Below are 19,516 nucleotides of genomic sequence, written 5' to 3' on the forward strand. Positions count from 1 at the left end.
TTCTCTCTCTCTCTCTCTCTCTCTCTCTCTCTCTCGCTCTCTCTCGCTCTCTCTCGCTCGCTCTCTCGCTCTCTCGCTCTCTCGCTCTCTCGCTCTCTCGCTCTCTCTCGCTCTCTCTCGCTCTCTCTCGCTCTCTCGCTCTCTCGCTCTCGCTCTCCATCTCTCTCTCTCTGGATATGATCCAATTCACGCACCTAGCAATATAACGCGTTGTAATCTCTACTGCCTCTGATCTGGCGGAATTACTAAACACATACTGTATTTGTAAATTATGTCTGAATGTTGGACTGTGCCAGTCTGTAAATTAAAAAAGCAAAAACAAAATGTCTGGTTTGCTTAATATACGGAAGTTTATGTATTACTTTTACTCAAATTTGACAATTTAGTATTTTTTCCACCACTTTACTTAAGTACATTTAAAAAAGAGGTGGTGGTTCTTGGGGCCAGGACTGTAGAGAGGATCGGTTCGCTGGGTCTTACCAGAAGGACAGGAACAGCATCAACGTTCTGCCTAAGCACACTGTAGAGACCAGAGAACACACCCAGGTAACATGAGAACCATACAATTACAACTTTACATCCCAGCTAGGGTTACAGGCGTGTCTGATTGTACACAATGGGCTTGTACACAATGGGCAATTTAATAAGGCATGAGAACCCGGGGATCATCGTGTGATAACTAAGGGCTGTTCTTAGGCCCAAGGTTTTGTGCTTGGGTCACTTCAGTCTAAACACATGTACAGTGCAAAGTATTCAGACCCCTCCACTTATAGCCTTATTCTAAAATTGATTAAACTGTTTTCCCCCCTCATCAATCTACACACAATACCCCATAATGACAAAGCAAAAACAGGTTTTTAGACATTTTTGCAAATGTATTAAAAATAAAAAACAGATAACTAATTTACATAAGTATTCAGCCCTTTACTCAGTACTTTGTTGAAGCACCTTTGGCAGCAATTACAGCGTCAAGTCTTATTTGGTATGACGCTACAAGCTTGGCACGCTTCGTATTTGGGGTTTCTCCCATTCTTCTCTGCAGATCCTCTCAAGCTCTGTCAGGTTGGATGGGGAGCGTTGCTGCACAGCCATTTTCAGGTCTCTCCAGAGATATTAGATTGGGTTCAAGTCTGGGCTTTGGCTGGGCCACTCAAGGACATTCAGAGACTTGTCCCAAAGCCACTTTTGTGTTGTCTTTGCTGTGTGCTTAGGGTCCCTGACCTGTTGGAAGGTGAACCTTCGCCCCAGTCTGATGTCCTTAGCGCTCTGGAGCAGGTTTTCATCTAGGTTCTCTCTGTACTTTGCTCTGTTCATCTTTCCTTCAATCCTGACTACAGGCCCCAGTTTTGTCTCACCTGGACTACTGTTCAGTCGTGTGGTCAGGTGCCACAAAGAGGGACTTAGGAAAATTGCAATTGACTCAGAACAGGGCAGCACGGCTGGCCCTTAGATGTACACAGAGAGTAAATCTCTCCTGGCTCAAAGTGGAGGAGAGATTGACTTCATCACTACTTGTATTTGTGAGAGGTATTGACATGTTGAATGCACCGAGCTGTCTGTTTGAACTACTGGCACACAGATCAGACACCCATGCATACCCTACAAGACATGGCACCAAAAGGTCTCTTCACAGTCCTCATGTCCAGAACAGACTATGGGAGGTGCACAGTACTACATAGAGCCATGACTACATGGAACTCTATTCCACATAAAGTAACTCATGCAAGCAGTAAAATTAGATTAAAAAAACTGATAAAAATACACCTTATGGAACAGCGGGGACTGTGGAGCAACACAAACATAGGAACAGACACATGCATACAAAAACACGATAACATACGCACTATACACACTCGTACACATGGATTTTGTGTTGTAGATATGTGGTAGTAGAGTAGGGACCTGAAGGCATACAATGTGTTGTGAAATCTGTTGTGTACGTATTGTAATGTTCTTAAAATTGTGTAACTGCCTTAATTTTGCTGGACCCCAGGAAGACACTAATCTCCCAGTCCCTGCCGCTGAAAAACACCCCCACAGCATGATGCTGCCACCACCATGCTTCACCGTATGGATGGTATTGGCCAGGTGATGAGCGGTGCCTGGTTTCCTCCAGACGTGACGCTTGGCATTCAGGCCAAAGAGTTCAATCTTGGTTTCATCAGACCAGAGAATCTTGTTTCTCATGGTCTGAGAGTCTTTTAAGTGCCTTTTGACAAACTCCAAGCGGGCTGTCGTGCCTTTTACTGAGGAGTGGCTTCCGTCTGGCCACTCTGCCATAAAGGCCTGATTTGGTGGAGTGCTGCAGAGATGGTTGTCAACTCGGTTGTGCATCAGCAGTTTCCCTCTTGTTATATGTCACTCACTGACAGTCACTCAATTAAATCAAATCAAATCAAATTTTATTGGTCACATGCGCCGAATACAACAGGTGCAGACATTACAGTGAAATGCTTACTTACAGCCCTTAACCAACAGTGCATTTATTTTAAACAAAAAAGTAAGAATAAAACAACAACAAAAAAGTGTTGAGAAAAAAAGAGCAGAAGTAAAATAAAGTGACAGTAGGGAGGCTATATATACAGTAAAATAAAGTGACAGTAGGGAGGCTATATATACAGGGGGGTACCGTTGCATAGTCAATGTGCGGGGCACCGGCTAGTTGAGGTAGTTGAGGTAATATGTACATGTGGGTAGAGTTAAAGTGACTATGCATAAATACTTAACAGAGTAGCAGCAGCGTAAAAAGGATGGGGTGGGGGGCAGTGCAAATAGTCCGGGTAGCCATGATTAGCTGTTCAGGAGTCTTATGGCTTGGGGGTAGAAGCTGTTGAGAAGTCTTTTGGACCTAGACTTGGCACTCCGGTACCGCTTGCCGTGCGGTAGCAGAGAGAACAGTCTATGACTAGGGTGGCTGGAGTCTTTGACAATTTTGAGGGCCTTCCTCTGACACCGCCTGGTATAGAGGTCCTGGATGGCAGGGAGCTTTGCCCCAGTGATGTACTGGGCCGTACGCACTACCCTCTGTAGTGCCTTGCGGTCAGAGGCCAAGCAGTTGCCATACCAGGCGGTGATGCAACCAGTCAGGATGCTCTCGATGGTGCAGCTGTAGAATTTTTTGAGGATCTGAGGACCCATGCCAAATCTTTTTAGTCTCCTGAGGGGGAATAGGCTTTGTCGTGCCCTCTTCACGACTGTCTTGGTGTGTTTGGACCATGATAGTTCGTTGGTGATGTGGACACCAAGGAACTTGAAGCTCTCAACCTGTTCCACTACAGCCCCGTCGATGAGAATGGGGGCGTGCTCAGTCCTCTTTTTTTTCCTGTAGTCCACAATCATCTCCTTTGTCTTGGTCACGTTGAGGGAGAGGTTGTTGTCCTGGCACCACACGGCCAGATCTCTGACCTCCTCCCTATAGGCTGTCTCATCGTTGTCGGTGATCAGGCCTACCACTGTTGTGTCGTCGGCAAACTTAATGATGGTGTTGGAGTCGTGCCTGGCCATGCAGTCATGGGTGAACAGAGAGTACAGGAGGGGGACTGAGCACGCACCCCTGAGGGGCCCCCGTGTTGAGGATCAGTGTGGCAGATGTGTTGTTACCTACCCTTACCACCTGGGGGCGGCCCGTCAGGAAGTCCAGGATCCAGTTGCAGAGGGAGGTGTTTAGTCCCAGGATCCTTAGCTTAGTGATGAGCTTAGAGGGCACTATGGTGTTGAATGCTGAGCTGTAGTCAATGAATAGCATTGTCACGTAGGTGTTCCTCTTGTCCAGGTGGGAAAGGGCAGTGTGGAGTGCAATAGAGATTGCATCATCTGTGGATCTGTTGGGGCGGTATGCAAATTGGAGTGGGTCTAGGGTTTCTGGGATTATGCTGTTGATGTGAGCCATGACCAGTCTTTCAAAGCACTTCATGGCTACAGACGTCAGTGCTACGGGTCGGTAGTCATTTAGGCAGGTTATCTTAGAGTTCTTGGGCACGGGGACTATGGTGGTCTGCTTGAAACATGTTGGTATTACAGACTCAGTCAGGGACATGTTGAAAATGTCAGTGAAGACACTTGCCAGTTGGTCAGCACATGCTCGGAGTACACGTCCTGGTAATCCGTCTGGCCCTGCGGCCTTGTGAATGTTGACCTGCTTAAAAGTCTTACTCACATCGGCTACGGAGAGCGTGATCACATAGTCGTCCGGAACAGCTGGTGCTCTCATGCATGCTTCAGTGTTGCTTGCCTCGAAGCGAGCATAGAAGTGGTTTAGCTCGTCTGGTAGGCTTGTGTCACTGGGCAGCTCGCGGCTGTGCTTCCCTTTGTAGTCTGTAATAGTTTTCAAGCCCTGCCACATCCGACGAGCGTCAGAGCCAGTGTAGTATGATTCAATCTTAGACCTGTATTGACTCTTTGCCTGTTTGATGGTTTGTCGGAGGTCATAGCGGGATTTCTTATAAGCGTCCGGGTTAGAGTCCCGTTCCTTGAAAGCGGCAGCTCTACCCTTTAGCTCAGTGCGGATGTTTCCTGTAATCCATGGCTTCTGGTTGGGGTATGTACATACGGTCACTGTGGGGACGACATCATCGATGCACTTATTGATGAAGCCAGTGACTGATGTGGTGTGCTCCTCAATGCTGTCTGAAGAATCCCGGAACATGTTCCAGTCTGTGCTAGCAAAACAGTCCTGTAGCTTAGCATCTGCGTCATCTGACCACTTTTTTATTAACCGAATCACTGGTGCTTCCTGCTTCAGTTTTTGCTTATAAGCAGGAATCAGGAGGATAGAGTTATGGTCAGATTTGCCAAATGGAGGGCGAGGGAGAGCTTTGTATGCGTCTCTGTGTGTGGAGTAAAGGTGGTCTAGAGTTTTTTCCCCTCTGGTTGCACATTTAACATGCTGGTAGAAATTAGGTAGAACGGATTTAAGTTTCCCTGCATTAAAGTCCCGGCTACTAGGAGCGCTGCATCTGGATGAGCGTTTTCCTGTTGATTAATGGCCTTGTACAACTCATTCAGTGCAATCTTAATGCCAGCATTGGTTTGTGGTGGTAAATAGACAGCTATGAAAAATATAGATGAAAACTCTCTTGGTAAATAGTGTGGTCTACAGCTTATCATAAGATACTCTACCTCAGGCGAGCAAAACCTCGAGACTTCCTTAGTATTTGATTTTGTGCACCAGCTGTTGTTTACAAATATACACAGACCGCCGCCCCTTGTCTTACCAGAGTCAGACGTTCTGTCCTGCCGATGTAGCGTATAGCCTGCTAGCTGAATGTTGTCATTGTTGTCGTTCAGCCACGACTCCGTGAAACATAAGATATTACAGTTTTTAATGTCCCGTTGGTAGGATAACCGTAATCTTAAATCGTCAATTTTATTCTCAAAAGATTGAACGTTGGCTAATAGGATTGATGGGAGAGGCAGTTTACTCGTTCGCCGTCGGATCCTTACAAGGCACCCGGATCTGCGTCCACGATATCTCCGTCTCTTCCTCACGCGAATGACGGGGATCTGGGCCTTGTTGGGTGTCTGTAGAATATCCTTCGCGAACGCCTCGTTGAAGAAAAAGTCTTCGTCCAACGCGAGGTGAGTAATCGCTGTCCTGATATCCAGAAGCTCTCTTTGGTTATAAGAGACGATGGCAGAAACATTATGTACAAAATAAATTACAAATAACGCGGAAAAACACACATAATAGTACAATTGGTTAGAGGGCTGTAAAACGGCAGCCATCTTCTTCCGGCGCTGTTCATGGCAATTAGCCAATGTCAGTTAACATTGTTGGTTAGTTAGTCTAGCCAGCTATCTAAATTTGTAATAATCAAAGCCGAATTACCGACCGGGCACACAGGGCACGTGCCCAGGGGCCCTGACCTCCAGAGAGCCCCCATTGATTTTCTTAGTCACTCTCATTCAGATATCATATTAACAAGGCATAAGTCATGTCAAATATGTAGAATTGGAGGAAAGTAGCTTTTAAAATGGCAAAAATGCCTCCCAACCCATGGTCCTCTGTAGCTCAGCTGGTAGAGCACGGCGCTTGTAACGCCAAGGTAGTGGGTTCGATCCCCGGGACCACCCATACGCAAAAATGTATGCACGCATGACTAAGTCGCTTTGGATAAAAGCATCTGCTAAATGGCATATTATTAAAATGTGTAGAATTGCAGGAAATTTGCTCTAAAGCAGCAACAAAATTACAGTTCTGTAAAGCAAATGTATGTTTACCTTTTGTTAATAAAATACTTTTGCTGCAAACAGATCCCTCTGTACGTATTAAATTCTAGTTTTTAATCCCGGTGCTGAGTTAATGTGTAGCAGCTACAGTGGGGGAAAAAAGTATTTAGTCAGCCACCAATTGTGCATATTCTCCCACTTAAAAAGATGAGAGGCCTGTAATTTTCATCATAGGTACACGTCAACTATGACAGACAAATTGAGATTTTTTTTCTCCAGAAAATCACATTGTAGGATTTTTTATGAATTTATTTGCAAATTATGGTGGAAAATAAGTCTTTGGTCACCTACAAACAAGCAAGATTTCTGGCTCTCACAGACCTGTAACTTCTTCTTTAAGAGGCTCCTCTGTCCTCCACTCGTTACCTGTATTAATGGCACCTGTTTGAACTTGTTATCAGTATAAAAGACACCTGTCCACAACCTCAAACAGTCACACTCCAAACTCCACTATGGCCTAGACCAAAGAGCTGTCAAAGGACACCAGAAACAAAATTGTAGACCTGCACCAGGCTGGGAAGACTGAATCTGCAATAGGTAAGCAGCTTGGTTTGAAGAAATCAACTGTGGGAGCAATTATTAGGAAATGGAAGACATACAAGACCACTGATAATCTCCCTCGATCTGGGGCTCCACGCAAGATCTCACCCCGTGGGGTCAAAATGATCACAAGAACGGTGAGCAAAAATCCCAGAACCACACGGGGGGACATATTGAATGACCTGCAGAGAGCTGGGACCAAAGTAACAAAGCCTACCATCAGTAACACACTACGCCGCCAGGGACTCAAATCCTGCAGTGCCAGACTTGTCCCCTTGCTTAAGCCAGTACATGTCCAGGCCCGTCTGAAGTTTGCTAGAGTGCATTTGGATGATCCAGAAGAGGATTGGGAGAATGTCATATGGTCAGATGAAACCAAAATATAACTTTTTGGTAAAAACTCAACTCGTCGTGTTTGGAGGGCAAAGAATGCTGTGTTGCATCCAAAGAACACCATACCTAGTGTGAAGCATGGGGGTGGAAACATCATGCTTTGGGGCTGTTTTTCTGCAAAGGGACCAGGACGACTGATCCGTGTAAAGGAAAGAATGAATGGGGCCATGTATCGTGAGATTTTGAGTGAAAACCTCCTTCCATCAGCAAGGGCATTGAAGATGAAACGTGGCTGGGTCTTTCAGCATGACAATGATCCCAAACACACCGCCCGGGCAATGAAGGAGTGGCTTCGTAAGAAGCATTTCAATGTCCTGGAGTGGCCTAGCCAGTCTCCAGATCTCAACCCCATAGAAAATCTTTGGAGGGAGTTGAAAGTCTGTGTTGCCCAGCGACAGCCCCAAAACATCACTGCTCTAGAGGAGATCTGCATGGAGGAATTGGCCAAAATACCAGCAACAGTGTGTGAAAACCTTGTGAAGACTTACAGAAAACGTTTGACCTGTGTCATTGCCAACAAAGGGTATATAACAAAGTATTGAGAAACTTTTGTTATTGACCAAATACTTATTTTCCACCATAATTTGCAAATAAATTCATTAAAAATCCTACAATGTGATTTTCTGGAAAGAAAAATCTCATTTTGTCTGTCATAGTTGACGTGTACCTATGATGAAAATTACTGGCCTCTCTCATACTTTTAAGTGGGAGAACTTGCACAATTGGTGGCTGACTAAATACTTTTTTCCCCCCACTGTAATTGTATACAGGGGTTGGAACTGAAATTATTTTCCAATCGTTTAGTTCTGAACAGAAATTGTTCCGTTCCGCTGTTCTGACCAGCAAATAAATGTCTGAACTGATTAAAACCAGAAAAAAGTGCCGGTTTATATTGTTCCTTTTTTAACCTGTGAAACCCTTAATAGCCCTGCTGCTGTAAGACAGGTCTGTCTCTGGCTAAACCTATCCCTCTCAATGTTGGTGTACTAAGGTTACTAATGTATTTGTGCTGCACATTATGTGAGTCTTTCAGTATTCCCCATTGACCCTGACCCCCCCCTCCCCCCCCAATATGCAACACAAAGTCGCACCAAACATCCACAGATGTTACTTCTTAATCACTATGATAAAAAAATTTAGTTTTTCTTGAGTGTACTTTTAACAGAGCTGAGATTTACTTCAAAGTGTAGCAATGCAGGTGAAATCAGTAACTGACAAAGACATGGTGGCGTAGCGGGAAGATGATAATGCTGTAAACCAAGAGGTTCAAATCCCAGGTGAGGACATATTTAATAATAATGACTGTGTATATGAACATGCACAACATAGTCAACAACTACAGACCAGTATCCCTTCTTTCTTTTCTCTCCAAAACTCTTGAGCGTGCCGTCTTTAGCCAACTCTCTTGCTATCTCTCTCAGAATTACCTAATTGATCCAAACCAGTCAGGTTTCAAGACTGGTCATTCAACTGAGACTGCTCTTCTCTGTGTCACAGAGGCTCTCCGCACTGCTAAAGCTAACTCTCTCTCCTCTGCTCTTGTCCTTCTAGACCTGTCTACTGCCTTTGATACTGTGAACCATCAGATCCTCCTCTCCACCCTCTCCGAGTTGGGCATCTCCGGCGCGGCTCACTCCTGGATTGCGTCCTACCTGATGGGTCACTCCTACCAAGTGGCGTGGCGAGAATCTGTCTCCGCACCACATGCTCTCACCACTGGTGTCCCCCAGGGCTCAGTTCTAGGCCCTCTCCTATTCTCGCTATACACCATGTCACTTGGCTCTGTCATATCCTCACATGGCCTCTCCTATCATTGCTACGCAGACGAAACACAACTCATCTTCTCCTTTCCCACTTCTGATAACCAGGTGGCGAATCGCATCTCTGCATGTCTGGCAGACATATCAGTGTGGATGACGGATCACCACCTCAAGCTGAACCTCGGCAAGACGGAGCTGCTCTTCCTCCTGGGGAAGGACTGCCCGTTCCATGATCTCGCCATCACGGTTGACAACTCTGTTGTGTCCTCCTCCCAGAGTGCAAAAAGCCTTGGCGTGACCCTGGACAACACCCTGTCGTTCTCCGCTAACATCAAGGCGGTGACCCGATCCTGTAGGTTCATGCTCTACAACATTCGGAGAGTACGACCCTGCCTTACACAGGAAGCGACACAGGTCCTAATCCAGGCACTTGTCATCTCCCGTCTGGATTACTGCAACTCGCTGTTGGCTGGGCTCCCTGCCTGTGCCATTAAACCCCTACAACTCATCCAGAATGCCGCAGCCCGTCTGGTGTTCAACCTTCCCAAGTTCTCTCACGTCACCCTGCTCCTCCGCACACTCCACTGGCTTCCAGTTGAAGCTCGCATCTGCTACAAGACCATGGTGCTTGCCTACGGAGCTGTGAGGGGAACGGCACCTCCGTACCTTCAGGCTCTGATCAGTCCCTACACCCAAACGAGGGCATTGCGTTCATCCACCTCTGGCCTGCTGGCCCCCCTACCTCTGCGGAAGCACAGTTCCCGCTCAGCCCAGTCAAAACTGTTCGCTGCTCTGGCACCCCAATGGTGGAACAAGCTCCCTCACGACGCCAGGACAGTGGAGTCACTCGACACCTTCCGGAGACACTTGAAAACCCACCTCTTTAAGGAATACCTGGGATAGGAAAAAGTATCCCACTGGCTATAAGGTGAATGCACCAATTTGTAAGTCGCTCTGGATAAGAGCGTCTGCTAAATGACGTAAATGTAAATAGTCAATGTGTGTCATATGTATGTCGAAAGCCCTGTGTGTTTGTGGGTGTCCCTAACCTTGTCAACATGCAAAGAGCTGTTAAAGCGGCAATCAGCAGTTCAAACAATAACAAAGCGGTCGCCACATCCCTGATTCAGTAAAAATCAGAGGGATAGGGCTGGAGAAAAGTAACCTCTCTCAAATTCATAGACAGAGCTATGGATGCAAGGTCTGATCATCCATGTGTCACGTGACAGTACCCCCCTGGACATATGAAAACTGGACATATGAATGTTCTTGCAACGTCCCATGAAACCTGTCTAGAACATGAATATCTTATATTCTGAGAACATGGCAACCATGTTCTGTGTATGTTTGGTGTGACAGATATTCTCATAAACCTCACAAAACTGGATACATGAATGTTCTTGCAACATTCCTATGAAAAGTGTCTAGAACTTTAATATTGTATATAATGAAAACATGGTAACCATGTTATGGGTAAGTTCTGTCTGACATTAAGGGAATGGGGGGGATGGAGTCTCAACTTTTTTTTTTTTCTCCCTCTCCACACATTCTGCAAGAGAAATGTGTTGTTTTGGCAAACACACCAATGTGTATATGTGTAGAGATAATCAATATACAGACTTCGGAGCGGTTTCTGGTAGAGAACACGCTGCGTGTTGTATGCAAAGCTATTTCAAACAGTTTTGAGGGTGTTGGTTAATTTAGCTAAATAAGAATTCTAATTAGATGACAAATTATACTGTTTTGATGGAGTGATTTAATTTTGAGACAGGTGTTTTGATTGTGTTAGTGTATTTTGCAAGAGAAATGTGTTGTTTTGGCAAACCCACTTCACTACAGTTTAGTGGGCTGCATTGCAGTTTGTCTTGATTCATTAAACACTGAAGGAAACTAGAATCCACATGAGCAACACAGGGATCCAAGTAACCCTAAAACCAGTTAGCCTAGTAATTTCCGATTGTTTTCACATTAAATATAAATGCTTGATTATTATTTTTTTAAACAGTAGATGTACAGTGGGGAAAAAAAGTATTTAGTCAGCCACCAATTGTGCAAGTTCTCCCACTTAAAAAGATGAGAGAGGCCTGTAATTTTCATCATAAGTACACGTCAACTATGACAGACAAAATGAGATTTTTTTTTCTCCAGGAAATCACATTGTAGGATTTTTTATGAATTTATTTGCAAATTATGGTGGAAAATAAGTATTTGGTCAATAACAAAAGTTTCTCAATACTTTGTTATATACCCTTTGTTGGCAATGACACAGGTCAAATGTTTTCTGTAAGTCTTCACAAGGTTTTCACACACTGTTGCTGGTATTTTGGCCCATTCCTCCATGCAGATCTCCTCTAGAGCAGTGATGTTTTGGGGCTGTCGCTGGGCAACACGGACTTTCAACTCCCTCCAAAGATTTTCTATGGGGTTGAGATCTGGAGACTGGCTAGGCCACTCCAGGACCTTGAAATGCTTCTTACGAAGCCACTCCTTCGTTGCCCGGGCGGTGTGTTTGGGATCATTGTCATGTTGAAAGACCCAGCCACGTTTCATCTTCAATGTGATGGAAGGAGGTTTTCACTCAAAATCTCACGATACATGGCCCCATTCATTCTTTCCTTTACACGGATCAGTCGTCCTGGTCCCTTTGCAGAAAAACAGCCCCAAAGCATGATGTTTCCACCCCCATGCTTCACACTAGGTATGGTGTTCTTTGGATGCAACTCAGCATTTTTTGTCCTCCAAACACGACGAGTTGAGTTTTTACCAAAAAGTTATATTTTGGTTTCATCTGACCATATGACATTCTCCCAATCCTCTTCTGGATCATCCAAATGCACTCTAGCAAACTTCAGACGGGCCTGGACATGTACTGGCTTAAGCAAGGGGACACGTCTGGCACTGCAGGATTTGAGTCCCTGGCGGCGTAGTGTGTTACTGATGGTAGGCTTTGTTATTTTGGTCCCAGCTCTCTGCAGGTCATTCACTATGTCCCCCCGTGTGGTTCTGGGATTTTTGCTCACCGTTCTTGTGATCATTTTGACCCCACGGGGTGAGATCTTGCGTGGAGCCCCAGATCGAGGGAGATTATCAGTGGTCTTGTATGTCTTCCATTTCCTAATAATTGCTCCCACAGTTGATTTCTTCAAACCAAGCTGCTTACCTATTGCAGATTCAGTCTTCCCAGCCTGGTGCAGGTCTACAATTTTTTCTGGTGTCCTTTGACAGCTCTTTGGTCTTGGCCATAGTGGAGTTTGGTATGTGACTGTTTGAGGTTGTAGACAGGTGTCTTTTATACTGATAACAAGTTCAAACAGGTGCCATTAATACAGGTAACGAGTGGAGGACAGAGGAGCCTCTTAAAGAAGAAGGTACAGGTCTGTGAGAGCCAGAAATCTTGCTTGTTTGTAGGTGACCAAATACTTATTTTCCACCATAATTTGCAAATAAATTCATTAAAAATCCTACAATGTGATTTTCTTGATTTTTTTTTCTCCTTTTGTCTGTCATAGTTGATGTGTACCTATGATGAAAATTCCAGGCCTCATCTTTTTAAGTGGGAGAACTTGCACAATTGGTGGCTGACTAAATACTTTTTCTCCCCACTGTATATGTCAATTTTTCATCCTTTTACATTGTATATGCACCACTCGGCTCCTGAGTGGCGCAGCGGTCTAAGGCACTGCATCTCAGTGTTAGAGACGTCACTACAGACCCTGGTTCGATTTCAGGCTGTATCACAATCCGGCTGTGATAGGGAGTCCCATAGGGCGGCGCACAATTGGCCCGGCGTCGTCCGGGTTTGGTAGGAGAGGCCGTCATTTTAAATAAGAATGTGTTCTTAACTGACTTGCCTAGTTAAATATAGGTTAAATAAAAAATACATAAAACATATGTATATGGAAAATGACGAGAGTATCTTTGTTAAGATAGGAATATGATTTTAGTTTTCTAACGAGATCATAGTTTTTTATGATGCTTTGCACCATTAAGTAGCCACGCCCCGAGTGAGCTCAGAGAGCGTGTCAGCATGACGGAACGCCCCTTTTACCAAGAGTGCATAAAGGCTTGAAAGACAAATTAACATCAGACCAGAAAGACGTGAGACGGTGGTCTACACGTCTGAAAATGGTTGGAACGTTGAACCTCAACACGAGGTGAAGAAGACCAACTCCCAGACTAGACCTGAACATCACCAGGCTGCAGCTGTGCGTGTAAAGTGGCTCAAACTCTGACGAACCACACGAGGTGGGAAGAAGAAAGCTCCCCTCTCAGACAATCACTGGTACATCTGAGTAACTGTTCTGAGGAAACATTCCAATACAAGCCAGGACAACTAAGAAGGACATTGTAACCTCTTGTGGACAATCAGAGCCTTACACCCACAGGACAATCAGAGCCTTACAAGTGAGCTGAGCGAAGACCCAGCCAAAACCTCCTTTCCAAGAGGGCTTGGGTCAACAGAGATAGACGACGAACAAAGACATCCACACGTAAATACATTCATGATTTCTTCTTCCAAACGGGCGTTGGTTCGTGAGCAAAGTACTATGATTACTTTGAGGGTAGTTTCCAAATGTATCAACGAAAAGTAGACAACTCTCTACATGAGACACAAATAGAAATTGTCCAAAGCATGTCAAACAAAACTAGACAAAACTAAAAATCACGGTCAGTAACAATTTACTCCCATAATTGTTTAACTTTATCACCAACATGTAAACTCCCTTTGCATAATTGTTAACCTCACAATCAGTCCATAAATACATATGAAATAGTTCACGGGTGAGTTCTTTGGCTTTCCATGGGTTATACAGTAGATCACATTGCTATTTTCTGTATTGCTAGTTGTATTGGCCTACATCTCATATTTTTAAGTTGCATTGGGAAGAATATCAGATCTCACAACGATTGGAATAGTATTTAACATCACCAGTGTATCACCAATACATACAGTACATCATTCTTCTTTTGTTGTTGCTTTATTTAGACACATCAGAAGAGAAGGGTGAAAGAGGATAAACAGTGAAGAAACTGGCAGTGTAGCATACAGTAGATTCGCTCCCCAGCAATAGTCCGAAGACGTCTGTGTTACTCATTAGAATAGACCCACCTCTTGCACCACACTCAATCTCTCATTCTTGCCCCACAGTTAACATATTATCTATTTTCTTTCCCCTCATGAAGTGACATGAAGTACTGTGGTGTCTACGATAACACTCTGGATAGTGAGAATTTCAATGTCGCTAAGGGCTTCAAATAAGACCAAGGATCCGTTAATGCATTTACAGCCTACATAAACATTTCTTAGTAGATAGGAACTGTACTTTGCTAAGAAGATGGGAGATCTACGACAAGACTGTTAACCTAGTGAAGAATGTCCCCTCTAGGCATAACATCCACTTGGAGAGGTAAGTCACAAGCCCAAGAACTTAAGTGACTGCACATACTATAACGTTCTCAATTTTTACATTTTAATGGTAAGTGACCAAAATGGTTTTGAAAATGCTCTCAGGATGGAATCATGTTTTTTCTAGTCAGAAGTATATTACATGTTTTCATTGTTTCACTCAATTGATATGATTGATTATAATTGTCACATAATCAAAATTTTCTCTTATCACCCACCAGATCGTCTTGGGTCTACTTGAGCTGACCAATGAGAATGGCCAGTACTGTTGGGTCTACTTGAGCTGACCAATGAGAATGGCCAGTACTGTCCCTTCAGCTGTGAGACCCAGGCCCGGTTTATCACCACCATACTGGGGGTCCTGTATGATCTGTAGATGGACAATATCTTCTCCTCTTTTCTTTCCTTTTCTTTTCTTCTCTTCTCAACACAATATAGTTTCAGCCGCCCAGTCTGTCAGTTTTCAAAAATACTTCCATTATGACAGTATTTTCAGAGAAGCCATTTTAAACATTATCTCCTACTCCATAACTGGAATCCTGTGGCTATCTAAAAAAAACTGCCTTTAACAACATAAGAAACCTACAAACTCCTAAACCTCTTTGTTACCCCTGGATATTATGCCAGTGTGTGTTTTCATAAATGTGGCTTGCATGGTCAATGTAGGCCTAGTCAATACATATTGAATTGTTTTGAAATCTTTTAGACTAAAATCTTTTAGTACTTTTAAAAGTACTTTTTTCTTAATTCTACACTCCCATCCCTGCAAGGGTGAATTGCCTGTCTTCCAGTTCTAAATGCTGTCTCATACTATAGCCTATATATTTTTGCCCTTGTGACTGATGAATCAGAAATGTAAAACATAGTCTGTAAATCCACATGCTACACCACCGACCACCATGATAAAACAATGACCAATTCCCATTTTTGTTCCAGTTTAAACTTGTATGGAACATACCAGTAGAAATAATTCATTTGAAGTAATCCTCTCTTGCTGTTTTCTGCATTGTCATGATGATTCAGCCCCTCTTTTCTGCAAAGTCATTGTTTATTAATCTCTTACTGGAAGCCATCATCTCCTACAGATTGTTATTACATGCTGGTAGTGGCATTGCCCAATGTGACGACGTTTTTCTTCGCCCATTTAGCTGGAAACAAAGGAGATGCACATCGTCTGTCACACACACAACATGTCTCAGTCACACACACAACATGTCTCAGTCACACACAGAACATGTCTCAGCCACACACACAACATGCCTCAGCCACACACACAGCATGTCTTAGTCGCACACACAACGTCTCAGTCACACACCACTGAGAAGGGGGAAGAACATCATCAATCAACACATATTCCTGAGGGAACAAAATCCGCCCAACCACACCCAAACACATCAGAACACCTGACCTACCTAATGTACATTACTCAGTCCTCCTCTTTGATACGTTTGGTGGTACATTTTATTCAAGCATAATGTGCATAATACATATATGCCATTTAGCAGACACTTTTATCCAAAGAGACTTACACTCATGCGTGCATACATTTTACGTATGGGTGGTCCCGGGAACCGAACCCACTACCCTGGTGTTACAAGCGCCATGCTCTACTAACTGAGCTACAAAGGACCATATACAAAGGACCATGCATTTCAGTAATTTTTTTTCAGGAGTTCTGTTTTACTACCTAATGTTAGGAATAGCAAGGGGTTAAAGTGCCATGGGAAACAGGGTTTGTCTTTCTATAGCCTCAGCTCCAGGCTTCGCTCACATTGTCTTTCTATTGTCACTAATGGGAAGGGTAGGGGTTTCAGCACTTGTGTCCTAATCTCGTTTACCAGACACTTACTGGTGACTTGGCATCTTTCCATCTTGGCATGTTTTTGGTTCCAGGTAGAACTCTTTTGGGTTCCATGTAGAGATAGGGTTCTACATGGAACCCAAAAGGGTTCTACCTGGAACCAAAAGAGCTCTTCCTGGAACCAAAATGGGTTCTTCTTGTATTTATTCATCAAATCCTTCCATAGCCTACTCAGCGCTTAATATCAGTCTCAACCGTCAGCAGTTCATTGTTTGTTTAAGTCTTTAATTTGTCTTAATTTTGAGTATCTCAGTTTTGCATGGCAGGTCACACTCCAGGTGTACCTGATTAGTTAATTACTCAAGCCAGAGTGTAAAACCAGTGTTTTTAGAATGTTCTAATCTAGAAGATCCATGTCTGAAATGTAAAATGTTGTTTTATCACATGATACTGCCAATTAGTTTTATTGTTTTATCTTTTTTGCTAAATGAAAACTGCAATATGTAACTTTTTGGGTGACCCTACCAAATTCACATAGAAATGTGAGTTATTGTCATGAGAATTTTGTTATCTCAATGGTTGAATTCAACTACTTTTCAAATCTTTGAATAATTCCCAGAGGTTGTAAATCTCTAGTTAAATAATGAATTAAACAAAGACCCCTTTCTGCAGTGGTCAGCCTTTATTTATGAGAGCTCTGTCCCTAAAAGGGCGCACAATCTTTTTATACACACACGTCAGAGGAAAAATCCCACCCCGCTTTAGGCGGGCTGTATTTTTCCACTGTACACACCTTGTAAACTCACACCTGGGTTTAGCTCATGTTGTTATCTTCTGTTTTCTTGATTATCGGGTCACACCTACACAGTCTTCCTTTACTGGTTTCACAACTGCACTCTGCTTACATAGATACAAAAATAAGACAACTGCCTCATTGTACTTCTAACTAAGCTACACACATTATCAGATTATAGTGTTATGATTCTAACACATTTCACACTGTTTCGGGGTGTAATAATTAGTCATTACCAAATTCTTCTATCAGTTATAGATCTGTCATTCCCATTGAACGCAAGTCTAAGAAGTGGTAGATCTGTTCTATGTGCACTATTTCTGTGCTTCCCATGCTCAAGTTTCGTTTTCGCGTCTTTTACTTTTGGTTTTGCACACCAACTTCAAACAGCTGAAAATGCAATATTTTAGGTTACTGAAAATGCAATATTTTAGGTTACTGAAAATATATTTCACATCAGTTTAGATGGTAGAATGATTATCTACACCAGGGGTATTCAACTCTTACCCTATGAGGTCCAGAGCCTGCTGGTTTTCTGTTCTACCTGATAATTAATTGCACACACCTGGTGTCCCAGGTCTAAATCAGTCCCTGATGTCGTGACGTGACTTTAATTAATATGATGACTGTTATTTATCGAATCAACTAACTGTTTAATTGTTACTCGATTAAATTAATAATATAGAAATTAACTCATTAGGATTTGGGGCACCACGGAATAAGTTGTTTATAGAGTTACCATCTCCCGAATTAAACTCTGAAGGTCTTTACCTATCAGTATGGATAAAACAGAACGGTCGTAGACTTCTTGGATCTGCACGAACCCCAGTTTTACTTATGATTCAGCACTACGCAAATTGGTTTAATTATTTATTTACTATCTAACTAAATAATAATACAGAATAACATACACACTTAAAACATGAGAAAAAGTCCCTAGCGGACTAACAACAACATGACTGCTTGGTTACCAAAAGAGGGAGGGGTAGAGAGCGAGAGAGAGAAAGAGAGACACAACACTTATCGTTGATACATTTGGAAACTACCCTCAAAGTAATCATAGTACTTTGCTCACGAACCAACGCCCGTTTGGAAGAAGAAATCATGAATGTATTTACGTGTGGATGTCTTTGTTCGTCGTCTATCTCTGTTGACCCAAGCCCACTTGGAAAGGAGGTTTTGGCTGGGTCTTCGCTCAGCTCACTTGTAAGGCTCTGATTGTCCTGTGGGTGTAAGGCTCTGATTGTCCACAAGAGGTTACAATGTCCTTCTTCTTAGTTGTCCTGGCATTGGAATGTTTCCTCAGAACAGTTACTCAGATGTACCAGTGATTGTCTGAGAGGGGAGCTTTCTTCTTCCCACCTCGTGTGGTTCGTCAGAGTTTGAGCCACTTTACACGCACAGCTGCAGCCTGGCGATGTTCAGGTCTAGTCTGGGAGTTGGTCTTCTTCACCTCGTGTTGAGGTTCAACGTTCCAACCATTTTCAGACGTGTAGACCACCGTCTCACGTCTTTCTGGTCTGATGTTAATTTGTCTTTCAAGCCTTTATGCACTCTTGGTAAAAGGGGCGTTCCGTCATGCTGACACGCTCTCTGAGCTCTCACGGGGCATGGCTACTTAATGGTGCAAAGCATCATAAAAAACTATGATCTCGTTAGAAAACTAAAATCATATTCCTATCTTAACAAAGATACTCTCGTCATTTTTCATATACATATGTTTTATGTATTTTTTATTTAACCTATATTTAACTAGGCAAGTCAGTTAAGAACACATTCTTATTTACAATGACGGCCTCCCCTACCAAACCCGGACGACGCCGGGCCAATTGTGCGCCGCCCTATGGGACTCCCTATCACAGCCGGATTGTGATACAGCCTGAAATCGAACCAGGGTCTGTAGTGACGTCTCTAACACTGAGATGCAGTGCCTTAGACCGCTGCGCCACTCAGGAGCCGAGTGGTGCATATACAATGTAAAAGGATGAAAAATTGACATATACAGTGGGGAGAAAAAGTATTTAGTCAGCCACAAATTGTGCAAGTTCTCCCACTTAAAAAGATGAGAGAGGCCTGTAATTTTCATCATAGGTACACGTCAACTATGACAGACAAAATGAGGAAAAAAATCCAGAAAATCACATTGTAGGATTTTTTATGAATTTATTTGCAAATTACGGTGGAAAATAAGTATTTGGTAAATAACAAAAGTTTCTCAATACATTTTACATTTTTTTAAACATTTTTAGTCATTTAGCAGACGCTCTTATCCAGAGCGACTTACAGTTAGTGCATACATTACTTTTTTTTGTTTTTTGTATTTTGATACCCCCCATGGGAATCGAACCCACAACTCTGGCGTTGCAAACGCCATGCTCTACTAACTGAGCTACATCCCCTGCCAGCCATTCCCTCCCCTACCCTAGACGACGCTGTGCCAATTGTGCGCTGCCCCATGGGTCTCCCGGTCAAGGCCGGCTACGACAGAGCCTGGATTCGAACCAGGATCTCTAGTGGCATAGCTAGCACTGCGATGCAGTGCCTTAGACCACTGCGCCACTCAGTTATATACCCTTTGTTGGCAATGACACAGG

This window comes from Coregonus clupeaformis, chromosome 34 (assembly GCF_020615455.1).
Source record: "Coregonus clupeaformis isolate EN_2021a chromosome 34, ASM2061545v1, whole genome shotgun sequence".
Taxonomy (NCBI): domain Eukaryota; kingdom Metazoa; phylum Chordata; class Actinopteri; order Salmoniformes; family Salmonidae; genus Coregonus; species Coregonus clupeaformis.